Source organism: Symphalangus syndactylus, chromosome X (assembly GCF_028878055.3).
Source record: "Symphalangus syndactylus isolate Jambi chromosome X, NHGRI_mSymSyn1-v2.1_pri, whole genome shotgun sequence".
Lineage (NCBI taxonomy): Eukaryota > Metazoa > Chordata > Mammalia > Primates > Hylobatidae > Symphalangus > Symphalangus syndactylus.
The window spans coordinates 14,962,823-14,979,765 of record NC_072447.2 but is presented as its reverse complement, the minus strand read 5'-3'; positions in this window follow the sequence as shown (position 1 = coordinate 14,979,765).

Here is a 16,943-nt window from a genome sequence, read left to right as displayed (position 1 = left end):
ATTAGGCAGGCATGGTGGTGTCACCTGTAGTCCCAGCTACTTGAGAGACTGAGATGGGAAGATCACTTGAGCCCAGGAGTTCGAGGCTACAGTGAGCCATGATTGTACCACTGCACTCCAACCTGGGTGACAAGCAAGAAACTGTCTCTAAAAAATAAAAAACAACATCACAAACACACATAGAAACTCCTCGTGGTTTTTCTGTCATTAGCATCCCTTCAGCAAGCAGGGTTTATTGCACGAAGTTAGTGACTTGAAGATAAATGAGATGTGCGTCCTGTCCCCTGAGTGGCAAATAGTTTTAAAAAAAAAGAATTATACAAAATAGAAAATAAAATTAACAATGACTTCCTGATGAAATGAGCAGATTCTCTAAGGAAAAGGGGATTTAAAGGAGGATTTACATATTCATCTCTGTCCCTAAAACCCACACATGGTTCCGCTGACATTAATTTTGTCCCTGACTCTATGAAATTCAGGAACAACCAGCCCTGCCTGACTACAGGAATCCGGAATGATTTATCTTCCCAGGGGCCTGAGCCTTGTGACGCCTGTGATCACCCTGATGGACACGGGACTTCACGGTGTGCCACGTCATGTGGGTGCCGTGGTTTGGGAGGGAGGGTCTGTGGATGAACGTGTTTTGTTTTCAATTGAAGTGAAATGCACGTAACCTAAAATTAACCATTCGCCATGATAAAGTGCACACAATTCAGTAAGTATGAGTGCATTCATTACGTTGTACAACCACCACCTCCATCTAGTTCTGGGTCATTTTAATCACCGCCCAGAGAACCCTGAACTTCATCTCAACAGTGGTCACCACCTGTTCCACTCCTGGGCGTGCATCCAAAGGAATTGGAAATGGGCCGGGCATGGTGGCTCATGCCTGTAACCCCAGCACTTTGGGAGGCCAAGGCAGACAGACCGCTTGAACCCAGGAGTTGAAGACCAGCCTGGACAATGTAGGAATATGTTGCTTTTGCTAAAAAAGTAAATAAATAAATAAAATTAGCCAGTGTGGTGGTGACAAGCACCTGTACTCCCAGCTACTCAGGAGGCCGAGATAGGAGGATCACTTGAGCCGAGGAGGTGGAGGCTGCAGTGAGCTGTGATTGCACCACTGCACTCCAGCCTGGGCAACAGAATGAGACTCGGTCTTCAAAAAAAAAAAAAAAGACTTGGAAATGGGTGTTGGGGTCAGATGTACTTGTGCACACAAATCCACAGCAGCAATGGACTGGAAGCAGCTCAATGTCCATCAGTGGACTCGGAGGTACACGGGGCTCGGTCCACCCACAGAGTGGGACGTTCTCCTCTTGTAGCAGGAACGTAGCTCTGATGGAGTCTGCACCATGGGGAAGCCGGGTAGCTACCGCTCGTGGGCTGTCTATGCCCTCCACCTCCATAGGTTCTGGGGAACATCTTTCCTGCTTTCCATCTGAGCAGCCCCCACCACCCACTCCTTGTAGGGGGACAGAGCTTCCTTGGCTAGGGCTGGGCAGAATCACAAGGGCACTGAGGGGTGAGGTTATAACACTACCTGCTGGGGGCGGAGGTCACTGTCAGATACTTCAGAGCTGCTGCAGGTGGAAACCCATAGTGCATGCCGTCCCCTCTCTACATCGACCATCGGGAGTTGAACGAGAGAGTCAACTTTGCCTGCCCTGGGCAACAGCCACAGACAGGACATTTTGGGGAACAATACAACCCAAAGGCAGCCTCCTTTCCTTCTGCTTGGAAGGGGTGAGCCCAAAGTATCTGAGACAGGTCTCAATCCATTTGACAAGTTTACTTTGCCAAGGTTGAGGACGTGCACCCGTGACATAGCCTCAGGAGGTGCTGATGACAGGTGCCCAAGATGATCAGGGCACAGCTTGGTTTTATACATTTTAGGGAGACGTGAGACATCAATCAATACGTGTGAGATGTGCGTGAGTTCAGTCTGGAAAGTTAGAACAACTCGAAGCCAGGAAGAATCTTCCAGGTTACAGGCAGATAAGAGACCAATTTTGCATTCTTTTGAGTTTCTGATTAGCCTTTGGCTAAATGCATAATTTACAGGAATTGTCACTTGTCCTTCCTCCACAAGGAATTTCCTTGTGGGCCAATGGCGAGGGAGGTATGTAGCTTTCTGATCTTGGTGGCATCTTATTTAGGAAGGGATGCTTACTTCGTATATAAAAGTAGCTTCCGGATGGGCACAGAAGCTCACGCCTGTCATCCCAGCACTTTGGGAGAACGAGGCAGGTGGGTCACCTGAGGTCACCAGTTCAAGACCAGCCTGGCCAACATGGTGAAACCCCATCTCTCCTAAAAATACAAAAAGTTAGCCAGACATGATGGTGGGCACCTGTAATTCCAGCTACTTGGAAGGCTGAGGCAAGAGAATCGCTTGAACCCAGGAGGCAGAGGCTGCAGTGAGCGGAGATTACACCATTGCACTCCAGCCTGGGTAACAAGAAAGAAACTCCATCTCAAAAAAAATAAAAAAAGAAGCAACTTCAGGATGGGCACAGTAGCTCATGCCTGTCATCCCAGCACTTTGGGAAGCTGAGGCAAGGGGATCTTTTGAGGTCAGGAGTTAGAGACCAGCCTGGGCAACAAAGCAAGACCCCCTGTTTACAAAAATGTTTAAAATACTGGCTGGGTGTGGTGGCAGGTGCCTGTAGTCCCAGCTACTCAGGAGGCTGAGGCAGGAGAATCACTTGAATCTGGGAGGCGGAGGTTGCAGTGAGCCGAGATCATACCACTACACTCCAGCCTGGGTAACAGAGCGAGACTCTGTCTCGAAGAAAAAAAGGGGGGGTCCTTCTACCACTTAGGAATACCATATCCAGGACCTCATAGTGTTTTATTCTGTTTCTACCACAATATCTTCTCACACCCCCACACGCCAGGAGAAAATGTACCCTCCCTTCCATTCTACAGACAAGAGTCTTGCCCAAGTCCCCCAACCTAAACTCTAGAGGTGCTGAGATGGGTGTGGAATGTTCTGACCCTCAAGATGCTCCTGTGTGCCCACCGGCCAGGTGAACGTCTCAATTTTCTGCCCCTTCTGCAACGCCACCCTTCAGAGGGTGACGGCTGCTTCATGCATCTGAGCTGTTGCAAGCAAAGTTTCCTGTAAGTTCCCTTAATTTTTTTATTGTTGTTGAGGCGGATGTTCCAGTCACAGATGAAAATGTGAAAATGTCAACCGCTTCTAATGGCTTCGTTTATATGAGCGTGATTATGGCCAGTGCTTATGGAGTTGGGACAGGGAAACAGGACATTTTTCCATTCGCCGTTATGTGCCACACGGTCCTGTTCTTCATTCTTGCAGGAAGTCGTAAACCAACCTGGTTCCCGGTTCTGCAACGTTTGACATATTCTGATTATGAAGCATTTGCAGCCATCCGCGATTTATGGGAAATAATCCCTCCTGTAATATTCACAGCTCAATAATTCACAGTCTGGAGGCAAGTGAGCTTCTTAAAAATGACATTATACTGAAGATCACCAGTTGGAATTTACCACGGGCGCCTCACGTTCAGAATGCATAACGCGTGCAAAATGGTCCAGGCGCCATTTATGCGCCATTTATCAAGTCTTTTAACACTTTTCCTTCCTATTGCTCTTTTTTTTAAAAACATTTTCCCTTCCTATGGCTTTTTTTTTTTTTTTTTTTTGAGACAGAGTCTCATTCTGTCACCCAGGCTGGATTGCAGTGGCCTAATCTTGGCTCACTGCAACCTCTGCTTCCCAGGTTCAAGACATTCTCTTGCTTCAGCTTCCCAAGTAGCTGGAATTGCAGGCACCTGCCACTACACCTGGCTAATGTGTGTATTTTTGGTAGAGATGGGGTTTCAGCATGTTGCCCAGGCTGGTCTTGAACTCCTGACCTCAGGTGATCCACCCGCCTTGGTCTCCCAAAGTGCTGGGATTACAGGTGTGAGCCACCACACCCGGCCCACCTTTTGGAGCTTTTGAATAAAATCCTGCACCACCCGCTAGTCAAACATCCTGATGGGCAAATTAAACACAGGCGGCTGCTAGATGCGGATAAGGACTGGATGGAGGATGACAGGTCATGAGGAAACAGGATTCACTCTGATTATGAAGATGAAAACTGTCCTCTATTTCAGGCCCTGGAAAGATAATAGGTGTCAGGCCTCTGAACCCAAGCTAAGCCATCATATCCCCTGTGACCTGCACATATACCTCCACATGGCCAGAAGCAACTGAAGAACCATAAAAGAAGTGAAAATGGCCGGTTCCTGCCTTAACTGATGACATTCCACCATCGTGATTTGTTCCTGCTGCACCCTAACTGATCAATTAACCTTCTGACATTCCTTCTCCTGGAAAATAAGTCTCCAGGTCTCCCCGCCAAGCACCTTGTGACTCCTGCCCCTGCCTGAAGAGAATAACCCCATTTGACTGTAATTTTCCAGTACTTACCCAAATCCTATAAAACTGCCCCACCTCTATCTCCCTTTGCTGACTCCTTTTTCGGACTCCGCCCGCCTGCACCCAGGTGATTAAAAAGCTTTAGGTTGGGTGCGGTGGCTCACGCCTGTAATCCCAGCACTTTGGGAGGCTGATGCAGGTGGATCACGATGTCAGGAGTTCGAGACCAGCCTGGCCAACATGATGAAACCCCATCTCTACTAAAATAGAAAAATTAGCCCAGCGTGGTGACAGACACCTGTAATTCTGGGTACTCGGCAGGCTGAGGCAGGAGAATGGCGTGAACCAGGGAGGTGGAGGTTGTAGTGAGCTGAGATCATGCCACTGCACTCCAGCCTGGATGAAAAAGAGATTGTCTCAAAAATAATAATAGTAATAAAAAAAAACTCGTGTCTGTAATCCCACTTGGCCGAGCCAGCTTCACTTTATTTTATGCAATGTTTGGTTTTCGCTGGTCTCACACAACTCTTTAGGTCTTGAGCTTGACACCCCACTCACCCACGTGCCCTTCCACCAGAGTGAGCCCCACAGGGAACAGACAGTGAGGTCACCATAGGGCCAGAGTTAAACACTTCCAGAAGCTTCTTCTTGCCAAACTCTGGTGCAAGTGTTCTCCAGCCGAGGTCACGCCACTGCACTCCAGCCTGGGCGACAGTGAGACTCCGTCTCAAAAAAAAAAAAAAAAATTACTTGGCTATGGTGGTATGCACCTGCGGTCCCAGCTACTTGGGAGGCTGAAGCAGGAGGATCATTTGAACCCAGGAGTTGGAGGCTACAGTGAGCCATGGTAGTACCACTGCATTCCAGCCTGGGTGACAGGGTGAGAGCCTGTCTCTAAATAAATAAAAATGAATAAAATGTAAAAAGACCCCGGTATTATCAGTTTATTTCCTTCTGTTTCTCACAACAGCCCCAAGGGAGCTGTCCATAGTACCAGATTCTCTGCTCCACACAGTGACTCAGGGACCCAGGCTGCTCTGGACACTCCTGTGCCTTCTCATTTTCTTCCTGTTCAGAGCTGGATCTTCCAAGGTTCCTGCTGACCAGCACGAGACAGCATGCAAGATTCTGTTCTGAGGCTCAAATCCAAAAGGCGCACCTGCCATTGCTGCTGCCTGAAACTCAACTGCTTAATCAATCCCGACCAACAGGCGGAAAAGTCTAACTTTGTGTTCACGGTGGGAAGAGGAGGGATGGATTTTGGGGTGGACAACCATTAGCTATTGCTACAGGGCTGACTAATCAGATCACTAAAAGACCACTTTCTAAGAAGCATTTGATTTCCATGGCGTGGGCTCTGGCTGCAGGACGGCAATAAATCGCACATTCCACTTTATCTTTATCAAATAGACGGTGAAGACAAACCACCTCTCTCCAGGTGTCTTAGGGCGCCATTGGCAGCCGTACAGCCGACAGAATTTGTCTCTGCCTTCATCAAATCCTGTCCTTTTAAAGGTAACCTGGCACAGAGCCGTGAGGTCATCAGAAGATTAATGAGGTCTTGAAGTGAGATCAGGCGGGCTCAGTTCGAGGCTGCAAAGCATTCTCTCGACGTTATTAGCAGTCGTGTTTAATGAATGCAAGCAAGATCTTTGCAGCACAAGTGTCTACTAAGAAGCCCCAGGTACCGGGAGGCCAGAAGGCTGGTTGGGAATATTTGTCAAACCCTAATCTTATGCCAGGGTGAATGCCCTTTGTGCAAAGAGGAGAGCTTAAGCGACGGTGCTAAGCAGTTGAATTTGGCCCCAGGAAACACCAGGAAAGAAAACTGTGCAAGACCTTCTTGCACGAGAGGCAATATAAAGGGGAGATGCATTTTTATTTTTATTTTATTTTATTTTTTAATTATTTTTTTTTGAGACAAAGTCTCGATCTGTCGCCCAGGCTGGAGTGCAGTGGCGCAATCTCGGCTCACCGCAACCTCCGCCTCCTGGGTTCACGCCATTCTCCTGCCTCAGCCTCCCGAGTAGCTGGGACTACAGGCGCCCGCCACCACGCCCGGCTAATTTTGTTTGTTTTTTTTTGTTTGTTTGTTTTTTTTTTGTTTTTTTTTTTTTTTGTATTTTTAGTGCAGACAGGGTTTCACTGTGTTAGCGAGGATGATCTCGATTTCCTGACCTCGTGATCCACCTGCCTCGGCCTCCCAAAGTGCTGGGATGACAGGCATGAGCCACCATGCCTGGGCTATTTATTTTATTTATTTATTTATTTTTTGAGACAGAGTCTCTCTCTGTCACCCAGGCTGGAGTACAGTGGTGCAATCTCAGCTCACTGCGACCTCCACCTCCCAGGTTCACGCCACTCTCCTGCCTCAGCCTCCCAAGTAGCTGGGACTACAGGCGCCCGCCACCACACCTGGCTAATTTTGTTTTTTGTTTTTTGGGTTTTTTTTTTGTATTTTTAGTGCAGACAGGGTTTCACCGTGTTGGCCAGGATGGTCTCGATCTCCTGACCTCGTGATCCGCCCGCCTTGGCCTCCCAAAGTGCTGGGATTACAGGCGTGAGCCACCGCGCCTGGCCTATTTATTTTATTTATTTATTTATTTTTTGAGACAAAGTCTCTCTCTGTCGCCCAGGCTGGAGTGCAGTGGTGCAATCTCGGCTCACCGCAACCTCTGCCTCCCGGGTTCACGCCATTCTCCTGCCTCAGCCTCCTGAGTAGCTGGGACTACAGGCGCTCGCCACTACACCTGCCTAATTTTTTGTATATTTAGTAGAGACCCGGTTTCACCATGTTAGCCAGGATGGTCTTGATATCCTGACCTTGTGATCCGCCCGCCTCAGCCTCCCAAAGTGCTGGGATTACAGGCGTGAGCCACCGCACCCAGCCATAAATTTTTAATTAATTAACAAATAATAACTGCATATTTACGGAGTAACAGGTGATGTTATGATAAGTTTTGGTGCTGTATTGTAGAGCGTGGTGACTATAGTTCATAATGGTGGATTGTATATTTCAAAATTGCTTTCAAAACATATATTTTAGGCTGCATGTGGTGGCTCATGCCTGTAATCCCAGCACTTTGGGAGGCCGAGGCAGGCGGATCACGAGTTCAGGAGTTCGAGACCAGCCTGACCGACATGATGAAACCCTGTCTCTACTAAAAATACAAAAAATTTAGCTGGGCGCAGTGGCTCACGCCTGTTATCCCAGCACGTTGGGAGGCCAAGGTGGGGGATCACGAGGTCAGAAGTTCGAGACCAGCCTGACCGACGTGGTGAAACCTCATCTCAACTAAACACACACACAAAAATTAGCCAGGCATGGTCACGGGTGCCTGTAATCCCAGCTACTCAGGAGGCTGAGGCAGGAGAATCATTTGAACCCAGGAGGCGGAGGTTGCGGTGAGCCGAGATCGTACCACTGCACTCCAGCCTGGGCAACAGAGTGAGACTCCATCTCAAAAATTTAAAAAAGAAAAAGAAAAAAGCCTCCTTCCCCAGCACCCCCACCCAAACCCCATCATTCTATCCCTGGATAACAGTGAACAGTTTGGTTGTGCAATCTGACATTTCGGATGGAAAGCCTTCTTCTGTTCCTAGAATGAAACCATCTATTTTAGGGTACTTGAAGGTCACAGTAAAAGGATGGAGTAATAGCATTTCCCTAAGTCGTTAAATTGTCTGTTCTGTACATCACACCCCTGGACAAGCCACGAAGCCAGGTAGGACCACCAGAAGCCGATTGTCGCAAGAACCCAGAATAAACACCACCCAGGAAGAAACAGAGAAGAAAGACCTGGCATTGGGTAGTCAGAGGCCCACTGTTTAGGGTGTTCCATCCTGCAAACACTCCTGACCTCAAAATCATTAATTATTGACTTTCTCCTACTTCATTAACTGCTAATGCTGCTCAGGAAGAAAAATAGTCATGTTTATGTAAAAGGAAGGATCCCTCACACAGGTTTATGCCCCTCACCATGGAGGGTTTGCTTTCCAGAACCTTCACCCGGCACCCAACCACCCAAAAATCTCCAACACATAACTGAACTCCTCACATCACATTGGACCAATCTATCACTTCTTAGAAGAAATAATGTTAGTATAAGTAACATGAAAACATTCTCCTCCACGTAAGCCATAGGTATGAGTTTCTCAGCCTAGCACGTTGGTTCACACCTGTAATCCCAGCACTTGGGGAGGCCGAGGCGGGCCAATTGCCTGAGGTCGGGTGTTGGAGACCAGCTTGGCCAACATGGTGAAACCCTGTATCTACTAAAAATACAAAAATTAGCTGGCTGTGGTGGTGGGTGCCTGTAGTCTCAGCTACTCAGGAGGCTGAGGGAGGAGAATCGCTTGAACCCAGGAGGTGGACGTTGCAGTGAGCCGAGACCACACCATTGCACCCCAGCCTGGGCAACAAGAGCGAGACTCCATCTCAAAAAAAAGTTAGCCCACCGTGGTGGCAGGTGCGTGCAATCCCAGCTACTCAGGAGGCTAAGGCAGGAGAATCATTTGAACCCAGGAGGTGGAGGTTGCAATGAGCCGAGATGGTGCCACTGCACCCCAGCCTGGGCAACAAGAGCAAAACTCCATCTCAAAAATAAATTAGCCCAGCGTGTTGGCAGATGCGTGCAATCCCAGCTACTCAGGAGGCTGAGGCAGGAGAATCACTTGAACCCAGGAGGTGGAGGTTGCAGTGAGCCGAGATCCTGCCACTGCATTCCAGCCTGGGGAACAGAGTGACACTCCATTTAAAAAAAAAAAAATAGGGGGAAAAATCCAACTGTAACACTGTTGACCTTGAAGATGGCACCCTATGTTAAATAACTCTTCAACAGGAGGGTTTTCAAAAGGCTCTAGAAATCCCTGCGATTCTGGAGTGATTTCCAGAGGGGTGGTTGGTTAGGAACTTGAATTGTGTAAAGAATGTCACAGAACGCACCCACCCACCCCTGGCCCCCACCCATCCCCCAACTCACATGACTTTCTTTTTTTTTTTTCTTTAATTATACTTTAGGTTTTAGGGTACATGTGCACAATGTGCAGGTTTGTTACATATGTATCCATGTGCCATGTTGGTGTGATGCACCCATTAACTCGTCATTTAGCATTAGGTATATCTCCTAATGCTGTCCCTCCCCCCTCCCCCAACCCCACAACAGTCCCTGGAGTGTGATGTTCTCCTTCCTGTGTCCATGTGTTCTCATTGTTCAGTTCCCACCTATGAGTGAGAATATGCGGTGTCTGGTTTTTTGTCCTTGCGATAGTTTGCTGAGAATGATGGTTTCCAGCTTCATCCATGTCCCTACAAAGGACATGAACTCATCCTTTTTTATGGCTGCATAGTATTCCATGGTGTCTATGTGCCACATTTTCTTAATCCAGTCTATCGTTGTTAACCTCATATCACCTCCTCGTCCTTCTGAAAATACAGACGGGACAGGGGTGGGTGTGCAGGGACCTCACTGGTTGGGATTAATTACTCAACAGGACAACAGGTCTCCTTTGCTTTTAGAGACAGGATCTGGCTGTATTGTCCAGGCTGGAGTGCAGGGGTGGAATCACAGCTCACTGCAGCCTCAATCTCCTGGGCTCAAGTGATCCTCCTGCCTCAGCCTCCCAAGTAGTTGGGACTGCAGGTGCACACCACCAAGTCTGGTAATTTTTTTTTGTAGAGATGGGGTCTTGCTATGTTGTCCAGGCTGGTTTAAAACTGTTGGTCTTAAGCGTTTCTCCTACCTCAGCTGCCCCAAGCACTGGGATTCCAGGCGTGAAACACCCTAATGTGTACCCCAGGCACACCAGGCCTAATTTACCTTTTAATTACAAATACCCATGAGGGCAGCCTCTAAGGGCTCCCAGGCCACCAATGTGCAAGCTCCTGCTAAGTACATCAGCTCCTACTAACCACGTCAGCTCCTGCTATAGGCATGAGCCACCGCTCCTGGCCAACACTTGTTCATTCTAAAATAGAAGATGCAAGACAAAGCAGGCAGCCATTAATCTGTGTCTCATAATTGGCCATAGTCTTCTATCAAAGCAAAGCTCAAACTTTCAAGTTATGTGTGATTTTAGTTTTGAAAAAAAATAATCCACGCACCAAAATACTTCAAGCACCAAAGCATCTACGTTTGTCCAGGCAGTATTGGCACCATATAAAAATAAATAGGATGCTGATTAAATAAAGTGCTGATTAAATAAAAGCCTGTTCACGGAATACTCGGGGGCTATGCAATAATAACAATCACAATAAAAAGTTAAAAGGGAAACGCTGTAATTCCACGGACTTTCAGCAGCATGCAAATTTCACTGGATGCAGACTGCAGTTCAACAAGAAAAGCAATATCACGGGTAGCCATTCCATCTTCTCATGAGCCCGAATCCATTTCCCCAGAAGCGGAGGCAGGTAAATTACACCTCATGAACTATTAGGAAATTAAACTTCATAAGCAATATGCTGCTGTTTTGTGCAATGCATTTGCTAGAAGAATTGTTCCATTTATCTTGTTAGGAGACAGAGACTTTGAATAAAACTCATTTCATTAGAGCACCTAGTTACGTTGGGAGAGGAGATCCATTCGTGAGTCAACCCATCACTCCAAGGCGTCACAACCTCATCGAGAGATGTGAACGTCTGGGGTCTGGGGGAAAATGGTCAGGCTAGACTTTGCTCTGTTCCTAGAGGAATATGTGGGCAGAAACTCAAAGATGGCTTGGCGAGGCTGACCACCTCCGAGAGCGTCTACGCCTCTGCAGCAAAGAAAGCATTAACGAGTCTTAACTCTGCTTGAGTGGGTAGATTAGTCTGTTCTCATGCTGCTAATAAAGGCATTTCTGAGGCCAGGCATGGTGGCTCATGCCTGTCACCTCAGCACTTGGGGAGGCCGAGGCAGGCGGATCACCTGAGGCCAGGAGTTCAAGACCAGCCTGACCAACATGGTGAAATCCCGCCTTTACTAAAAATACAAAATTAGCCAGTCGTGGTGGAGCATGCCTGTAAATTCAGCTACTCAGGAGGCTGAGGCAGGAGAATCACTTGAACCCTGGAGGTGGAGGTTGCTGTGAGCCGAGATTGGGCCATCGCACTCCAGCCTGGGTGTCAGAGCAAGGCTCTGTCTCAAAATAAATAAATAGAAAGAAAAAACACAAGAAAGAAAGAAAAAAAAAAGAAAGAAAGAGAGAGAGAGAAAGAAAGAGAGAGGGAGAGAAAGAAAGAAAGAGAAAGATGGAAGGAAGGAAGAAAGGAAGGAAGGAAGGAAAGAAAGAAAGAGAAGAAAGAAAGAAAGAAAGAAAGAAAGAAAGAAAGAAAGAAAGAGAAAGATGAAGGAAGGAAGGAAGGAAAGAAGAAAGAAAGAAAAAAGAAAGAGAGAAAGAAAGAAAGAAGGAAGGAAGGAAGGAGGAAAGAGAAAGAAAGAAAGAGAAAAGAAGAAAGAAAGAGAGAAAGAAAAGAAAGGAGGAAAGAAAGGAAGGGAGGAAGGAAAGAAAGAAAGAAAAGAAGAAAGAGAGAGACCACTCTGTCTCAAAATAAATAAATAGAAAAAAAGAAAAAGAAGAAAGAAAGAAAAAGAAAGAAAGGAGAAGAAAAAAGAAAGAAAGAAAGAAGGAAGGAAGGAAGGAAGGAAGGAAGGAAGGAAGGAAGGAAGGAAGGAAAGAAAGAAAGAAAGAAAGAAAGAAAGAAAGAAAGAAAGAGAAAGAAAGAAAGGGAAGGAAGGGAGGGAGGGAGGAAAGAAAAAGAAAGAAAGAAGGAAAGAAAGACAGACATATCTGAAACTGGGTGATTTATAAAGCAAAGAGTTTTAATGGACTCACAGTTCTGCATAGCTGGGGAGGCCTCACAATCATAGTGGAAGGCAAAGAGGGTTCAAAGCCACGTCTTCCAAGGCAGCAGGCAAGAAGCTTGTGGAGGGGAACCACCCCCCTTTATAAAACGTGAGATCTCGTGAGACTTAGTCTCTATCGCGAGAACAGCACAGGAAAATCCCGCCGCCATGATTCAATTACCTATCACTGGGTCCTTCCAATGAAACGTGGGGATTGTGGGAGCTGCAATTCAAGATGAGATTTGGGTGGGGACACAGCCAAACCCTACCAGTTGGTTTAGCCAAAAAACCTGCAAAACACAGCTGGTCATTGTTTCTCTGCAGCGTGAACTCAGAGGCCCCAGTGTCTGCATATAATAATTACAATCATATTGAGACCAACGCACTGATGTTAACAAAAATGGGTTGTGTCCCCAACGTGGGGGTTTTGGCTGGAATCCGTGAGCCGGAACGCTCGTGCAAATGACTTCCTTTGATAGGAATTTACAATTGTTGAATGAAAGAGCATGTACACAGTTTGTAAATCAATTGCCTGGTCCCCACAGCACTGGATCTTTCCAAACACCTTGGTAATTAATCAAATCCAGAGTGGAACAGAGCCAGAGGGGGAAAAGAAATTTACAACCTATGTCAAAAAAAAAAAACCTGTGCGTTCTCTTAGCATCAGGGTTACAGGAGCTCCTTGCGGAATGAGGGGTCTACTTTGCAACAGTTCTGACCACGGTCATCTGTATCCTGGGTCATTGTAAAAAAAAAAAAGAAGGTGGTGCATTTTTTTTTTGTCTTGGGTTGAGGCACTGAGGGGTTGATTTTGGGGTATAAAAAGTAAAATAGAGGTTCTCTGCAAACACTTCCCTCCCCGTCTAATTAGGAATAAATAGTAACTTCTCTTAGAAGCAAAATGTATGCAAAGACCTGTGCTAACATTCTTAAATATCTGCTGGCCATAATAAAGAAATCAATGTACTTTATGTTCTTAGCTCCCACAATTTAGCCTAAGTAGCTGCCCTGGCATATGCTTATACTAGTCCAAACAAGCATTAGGTCATACCCTGTTCCTCTTCCTTATTAAAAAGTGTTGTTACCTTTCTCAGCATTCCACAAGTTACTTCCTCCTTCCTTTGTTCTCCTCTGCCTTTGCCTCTTTTTAAAAGTTCTAAGTTGCTGGACAATCGGGACAAATACAGAACGTGAGGTCCTCTTCCAGCCAATGGAAACCGGACACAGCAGTAGGGTGGACGTGTCAGGTTATAAATGACCGTGTCTCCTTTGTTTGGTGTACTCTCGTGGCAAAACTGCTGGCAAGTGTATCCTTTCTGCAGAAAGCATAAAAATGGCCTTACTAAATGCATTAAATTTATGTTCAAGTGCTATTTCTTGACGGCACTGGGGAACAAGCATTTCAAACAGGGGTGTGTTCATGACACCGGTAGCAGGAAGCATGTTGGAGCATCTATGTTCTATTCCCACCCCTGCTAGCAGCCTCATGCAATGCCTGGCTCTGAACAATGAAGTTGGCTCTGAACACCTTGGTGATTTTATCACAATGGCCCACACCTGTGAACGAAAAGACAGTATAATCACCCATTCCAGCCTCTCAATATACAGCCACATTGAAATGCAACTGTTTCTCTGCCTTCCACAGACTAGCGCTGTTCTGATAGCTACCACCTCCTCTCTGGAGGAGAGAACTCTTACCTCTGGATATCTCTTCCTCCTATTAAACCAGCCCTCCCCCACCAATCCAGTCTCCATGCTGCAGCCTCAATGGTTTTCCAAATATATTTTGAAAATATAATTCTGGCGGGAGACTTGGTGGCTCACACCTGTAATCCCAGCACTTTGGGAGGCTGAGGTGGGCAGATGCCGTGAGCTCAGAAGTTGAGACCAGCCTGGGCAACACAGCAAGACCCCGTCTCTAAAACAAAAAAGAAATACAAAAATCACCTGGGTACATGTCACACATCAGTAGTCCCAGCTACTTGGGAGGCTGAAGTAGGAGGATTAGCTTCAGCCCTGAGGGGTTGAGGTTGCACTGAGCTGTGATCACACCACTGCACTGCAGCCTGAGTGACAGAGTCACTTCTAAAGCAGCCATAGTGACTCTGAGACAATCACCATTCTGAGACAATCACAGCACAGATGTACCCATGATGAAAAGCCCATCATTAGAGGTGCCTCTTGCCTGAATCTGCAAGAAAGACGGCTAGACGTCCACGGACCCATGTTGTAAGCAGACACATCAAGTGCGTTACCTTGGGCCACATGTGAGATGCACTTTAGCTTTTATAAAATTAAAAAGCAATTTTTTTTTTGAAGAATCAAATCAGCAACTCTACTGGAACCAAGAATCCAAGGGTGTTTGGTCCAATGCTTTGACGTTGCATGTTCTATGCAGGAAGGATTTTGCCATGGAGAGATCATCAATGCATTCAATGGAAGTTTTTCTTTCCATGTTCTGACTCTACAAACTCTGACTGTATCCAATGCTATTCGTAAGCCGTGGATGATTTTAATCCATTTCTTTGCTTAGGATCCTACAGGCTTCCATCTCGGTTCCTGTTTGCATCTCAGAAGTTGCCCCAGATCTCTCTCTTTTTCTCTCTCTCTGTCTCTCTTTCTGTCTCTCTCTCTCTTTTTTTTTTTTTTTTAGAGAGACAGTCTCGCTGTGTCGCCCAGGCTGGAGTGCAGTGGCATGATCTCGGCTCACTGCAAGCTCGGCCTCCTGGGTTCATGCCATTCTCCTGCCTCAGCCTCCCGAGTAGCTGGGACTACAGGCACCTGCCACCACGTGAACCCAGGAGGCGGAGGTTGCAGTGAGCCGAGGTCGCGCCACCACACTCCAACCTGGGCAACAGAGTGAGACTCCATCTCAAAAAAAAAAAAGCCTCCAATGCATGTTTGCTGATGGACAAAGCCCAAGCCAGACATCTTCAGAAGCTATTTGCACCCCTAAAAGCATCTCCACAGAAGCCACCCTGGGTACGTGCGTGTTTGAGTTCTGGGCAGACTCCAGGTACCTCAGGCACCTCTGCAATTTGCAAGACATGAAGACACCAGTGCCTGCAGGAATGTTGAACCAGGAGATCCTGAACACACACACACAGACACACACACTTGCGCACACACACAGACACACAAGTGCGTGCACACACAGGCACACACAGACACACGTGAAAACATACAAGTGCACACACAGACACACACGTGAAGATATGCAAATGCACACACAGACACACATGTGAAGACATACAAGTGCACACACAGACATACAGGTGACGACATACAAGTGCACACACAGACACGTGTGAAGACATACATGTGCACACACATGCACGTAGATGCACACACATATGCACACGTGCACACACATGCACACACACAACATGCACATGCACACACACACACACACGCCCACAAGCACATGCTTTAAAAGCAGGAAATATTACCTGGAAACAATCGCATACCTCAGACATGCAAGACATGAAGACACCAGTGCCTGCAGGAATGTTGAACCAGGAAAGCCTGCACGCTCACACACACACACAGAGACACACAAACACGTGCACACACCCACACGTGCACACACAGACACACACGTGCATGCAGACATGCACACACACGCACACGTGCACACACACACTCACACACGCAACATGCACGTACACACACACACACACGCCCACAAGCACATGCTTTAAAAGCCGGAAATATTAACTGGAAATAATTGCATACCTCAGACACCTCTGCATTTTGCAAGACATGAAGACAAGAGTGCCTGCAGGAATGTTGAACCAGGAGACCCTGCACGCGCGCACACAGACACACAGACATGCACACGTGCGCACACAGACGTGCATACACAGACACACACGTGCACACACAGAGACAAACACGTGCACACACGTATGCATACAGAGACACACACATGCACACACACAGAGACACAGACGTGCACACACAGAGACACATGTGTACACAGACATAGACACACGTGCACACACACAGACACACACGTGCACACACAGAGACACACACGTGCACACACACAGACACACACGTGCACCCACACAGAGACACACACGTGCACACACACCGGCACAGACACACACACACATGCACGCATGCACACACACACACACACATACACATGCCCACAGGCACGTGCTTTGAAAGCAACCAGGAAATATTAACTGGAAACAATCCCATGCCTGTCAGGCAGTAATTGCTGATCTTGAAAACTGCGTAACAAAACCTTCCAGTCTCTAATGCAGAGTGACACTTGTGTGTTTTACGTCCCGTCGTCCACAGTACCGTCTACCCAGCGAGAGGGGGGCCGGCTGTTTAAAACGGTTGAACCGCGTCTTTATCATGTTTGACAGCTCTTTCTGCAGCCAGACGCTTGGTTTATGGTTCTGAAGTGGCCCCTGGCCAGGCGGCGTGAATCTGAGAGTGTCTCAGAGCAGCTTTGTGAATGCACACGCCTTCAGAATCCTGCACCAACGCCGTTCTTATGTCCCCTTGGAAGACTCCCAGAAATGGCAGAAAGGGAAGGTTTGGGGTTCGAGACAAGGAGGTATACATCTCCCAGACACCCTCCACCTCGGAACAAAATACTGGGAGAAGTTCTACCTTTTGGGGAGTAGAAAGGAGAGGTTTGGGGTTTGAGATGAGGAGGTATTCATCTTATACACACCCTCCAGATAGGAACTAAATGCTGAGAGTTCT